Raw genomic sequence first — 4731 nt, 5'->3', positions numbered from 1 at the left:
TTTTTATTGATGGGTTAAGGCCACAGTCCAAGCAGCTATTAGACGCTTCTGCTGGGGGAAAGATAAAGTTGAAGACCCCTGAATCCCTGAGTGAGGCCTTAGAAAGATTCCGTGGTCTATTAAGAAAGACACCCATTCAGGATTTTCCGAACCGATTCAGCTCAACATTTTTATTGATGGGTTAAGGCCACAGTCCAAGCAGCTATTAGATGCTTCTGCTGGGGGAAAGATAAAGTTGAAGACCCCTGAAGAAGCCATGAATCTTATTGAAAATATGGCTGCAAGTGACATTGCTATTCTCAGAGATAGAGCCCATATACCAACAAAGAAAAGTCTTCTGGAACTTACATTGCAAGATGCATTGTTGGCATAGAATAAGTTGCTGTCCAAGCAATTGGAAGCATTGACCAAAACACTAAGTAAGTTGCCAACTCAAATACATTCTACGCAATCTTTACCATCTACTGTTTTGCAGGTTGCAGGGTGTGCCATCTGTGGTAGAGCTCACAATTATGGTTGCTGTATCCCCAATGAAAAACCAGCTCATGAAGTCAATTATATGGGGAACCGGTCAAGGAAAAATTTCAATGCAGGTGGACATTACGGGTTTCAACATGGCCAGCCATATAATTCATAGCAGGGACAATGGAGGAATCACCCTGGTAACCAATTCAACAGAGACCAGGGTGCTCCATCTACAAGGCCACAACAGCAAGGGCCTAGTCTCTATGATCGAACAACAAAGTTGGAAGAGACTCTAGCTCAATTTATGCAGGTATATATGTCAAACAATAAGAGCACAGAGTCTGCCATAAAGAATTTGGAAGTCCAAGTGGGACAGTTGACAAAATAGTTAGCGGATAGGCCATCAAGCAGCTTTAGTGCCAACACTGAGAAGAATCCGAAGGAAGAATGTAAAGCTATAATGACAAGGAGCAGAATGGCAATTCAGGCTGATGAAGGTAGAGCTAAAGAGAAGGTGGAGGGATATAAACAACAGTCGACAACTAAGCCGACATTGGAACCAGTTTTTGATCTTATTGAACTTGAGGAAGTTGTGGAAGATGAAGATGACCAAAAGGAGAGAGAGACACCAATAAAAGAGAGTGAAATAGGAATAAAGATGAAGGAAGATCAAGAAAAAGAAAAAGAAAAAGAAAAAGAAAAAGAAGAAGTAGAAAAAGAAAAAAATTAGAAAAATGAAAAAGAAAAAGAGAAGGTTGTTGAGGAGAAAAAGAAGAGCAAGAGTGAGGTTTCAAGAGAGAAAAGAGAGAGATTACTTCAGCTGAAGGCAAGGAAGTACCATATCCATTGGTACCTTCCAAGAACGATAAAGAGCGACATTTGGCTAGATTTCTTGATATTTTCAAGAAACTGGAAATTACTTTGCCTTTTGGAGAAGCTCTCCAACAAATGCCCCTCTATGCCAAGTTCTTGAAAGATATGCTAACCAAGAAGAATCTATACATTCATAGTGACACAATTGTTGTGGAGGGCAATTGTAGCGTGGTTATTCAACGCATCCTTCCACCCAAGCATAAGGATCCCGAAGGTGTCACTATACCGTGTTCCATTGGCGAGGTTGTTGTGGGTAAAGCTCTCATAGACTTGTGAGCTAGTATCAATTTAATGTCTCTTTCCATGTGCCGACGACTTGGAGTGATAGAGATAATGCCCACACGCATGACCTTCCAGTTGGCTGATCTCTCCATCACAAGACCATATGGAGTGATCGAAGATGTTTTGGTTAGGGTCAAACATTTGATCTTTCCAGCTGATCTTGTAGTGATAGACATTGAAGAAGATGCTGACATTCCCCTAATTCTTGGAAGACCTTTTATGTCTACCGCAAGCTGTGTGGTAGACATAGGGAAGAGGAAACTACAAATGGCCATAGAAGACCAGCAAATCAGTTTTGATATGTTTCATGAAGAGAAAGCTTTGCCTAACCAAAATGTTTGTTTGAAGGTGATTGTGATGGAGGAAATGAGACTAGAGAAAAGGTTCTGGAAGTTGGAACCTTGTTGGACCCAGGATAACAGGATGATGCGTCAAGCTAATGACGTTAAAAGAGCGCTTACTAGGAGGCAACCCAACTTTTCTTTCCCTTTTCTCTTTTTCGTTTTGTATCTCTTGCATGTAGTTAGGATAGTTGCTTGTGATTGTGATTAATTTTGCAGCTTGTTTAGTAGTGAACAAGGGGGGTTTTTAAGCCTAGGTGAAGAGATGGACAGAAAAGACTCAGAAAAAAATTTCCAGTTGTCCATCCGCTAAGCGCAACCCTTGCGCTAAGCGCCATGTCTTCATGCGCTAAGCCTGAGCTTGCTTGTGCTAAGCACTTAGACCCCTAGCTAGTTGGTTGAATAGTTCAGCTAAGCGCACATCACTGCACTAAGCCCAACATCTTTACTGGAAGTAAACTTCAAACAGTGGGCTTAGCGGAGATGATTCGCTAAGAGCCACCTCTTCTCTAGAAAAAATTATTGTGGTAGCGCTAAGCGCGCTGTCTTGAGCTAAACCCCATACCCATTCTGGAATTGAACTTTCACGAGTTGGGCTTAGCGATAGGATGCGCTAAGCGCCAATACCTTACTGTTTTTGAATTATTGGAAGTGCGCTTAGCGCGCCTGTTGCGCTAAGCCTAAACTACTCTCTGTAAGTTGAAGTGTGATTGCACGCTAAGCCTTACATCTCAGGCTAAGCGCATATTGCAGAAATTTTTGTGTTGTAGAAAGCGCTAAGCCCCACTTACTACGCTAAGCCCCAGATGCTCACTGTAATTTGAAACTTCAAGTTGGGCTTAGCGCGAGGTTAGGCTAAGCGCATGGGTTTTAAACTCAAACGTCACATTGGCACGCTAAGCGCAGCTATGCGCTAAGCACGCCAAACGAAAATGTTAAAATTATATAGAACTGCCAATGGGAATTACCTTTACACCAAAGCTTTTGCCTTTGCTAACCCTGAGCTTTTGCGTTTTCTACTGTGAACTGAAACCTACTTGTCTGCATTGTTCTTGCTTTATTCTACATTGCAATCATAATCCAAGTAAGTGAGTACATTTTCAATTTCATTTTCATCTTTCAAACCATAGGGTAGATGATTTCGTGCTTTCTTAGTTAGTAGTGTGTTAAGTTAGGGTTTTTAGTTTGAGGGTTAGTCATTTTAAGATTTTAGGTAACTTAGAAGCCCATTAGGGGCAATGTGGCTGAAAGGGGCCAAGACCCCTTCGTTCTGCTGAGAATCGCAACGAACGCGCTAAGCGTGCCTGCTACGCTTAGCCTGTTCATCGCATCTGACAAAATTTTTGGATTTTCCAGTTGATTGTGCTAAGCTGACCATGTCGCGCTAAGCACGTTCATCACTTCTAATGAACACGAACGACGAAGACAATAAGCGCACCTTCGCGCTAAGCGTCACCAATGTTTAGACGCTTTTGAATTCTTTTTAAATTTTGTCTCAGCCTTTAAAGAAGGCTAAGTGCAGCTGCTGCGTTAAGCCCTTGTTGTGTGTCAAGGAGGTTGAGCTTAGCGCGCCTTGCTGTGCTAAGCTCAACTCTCTCACTGTTTTTGAGTTTTTTTTATTAGGCTAAAGCTAAGGGCGCCATGTTGCGCTAAGCTCAGACCCTCTTTTGTTTTGAAAATTGTAGATTTAGGCTAAGCCCAACATGTTGCGCTAAGCCTAATTTGCAAAAAAATATTTTCTATGTCTTTAGGCTAAGTGCGAGTCTGCTGCGCTTAGCCCATGAGTAAAATTTTATAAGGTGCGCTAAGCCCAGCCTTCTGAGCTAAGCGCCCAGTCAAATTTTTAGTTTTATTTTTCTATTTTGTTGAAAATAAACTTGATTAATCTTATTGTTTGATCTTATATTTTCAGATGGCATCAAAGAAGAGAAAGGCACCTGCCACACCTTCCCAGGTCTGATATGAACGATCCAGGTTCACTTCTCCTGAGGCCTGGGAAAGGTACACTGATATTGTGGTACCCAGAAAGATAATCCCAGAGCGAAATGTGGTAATCTACCACACTGAGTTTGATGAGTTCAAGGAAGAACTGGAGATAAGAAAATGGGATGAGGAATTGACCAGTTTTGATGAAGGCAACATTGATGTTGCCATTGTGAAAGAGTTTTATGCTAATCTTTATGATCCCGAGGATAAATCACCTAAGCAGGTGAGGGTGAGAGGCCATTTGGTGAATTTTGATGTAGACACTCTGAACACTTTCTTGAAGACCCTTGTGATAATTGAGGAGGGGGAAGAGCTGCCTGCCTACTCTAGATTTGCACTCTTCAGGCCTGATCCTCAAGAGTTGGCTGCTAAGCTCTGCATCGCAGGGAGGGCATTTGAGCTTAATGTTCTTTCTTACTTCAACTTGGTCCCTACCTCCCACACTTTTGACATCACACTGGATCGGGCCAAGTTGATTTATGGCATTATCATGAAGATGGACATGAATCTGAGGTACCTCATCTCCCACCAGATTTCTATCATTGCCCAACATGACTTCTCTAGGCTTGGATTTCCAGCCTTAATCATAACTTTGTGTAAAGCTAGAGGAGTCACATCAGATTCTAGATCTTTGGAGAGCCTTAGCCCTGCCATTAACTTGGCATATATAAAGAAGAACTGTTGGAATCTAGATGATCCAACAGTGACATTCAGAGGGCCAAGGAAGGCCAGGGGTATGAAACCTGAGGCTCCCCCTACTTCAGCAACAATAGATGCTTCTACT

Source organism: Glycine max, chromosome 12 (genome assembly GCF_000004515.6).
Source record: "Glycine max cultivar Williams 82 chromosome 12, Glycine_max_v4.0, whole genome shotgun sequence".
In the NCBI taxonomy this organism is placed as follows: Eukaryota; Viridiplantae; Streptophyta; class Magnoliopsida; order Fabales; family Fabaceae; genus Glycine; species Glycine max.
Note: the sequence above shows the minus strand (reverse complement) of the source record.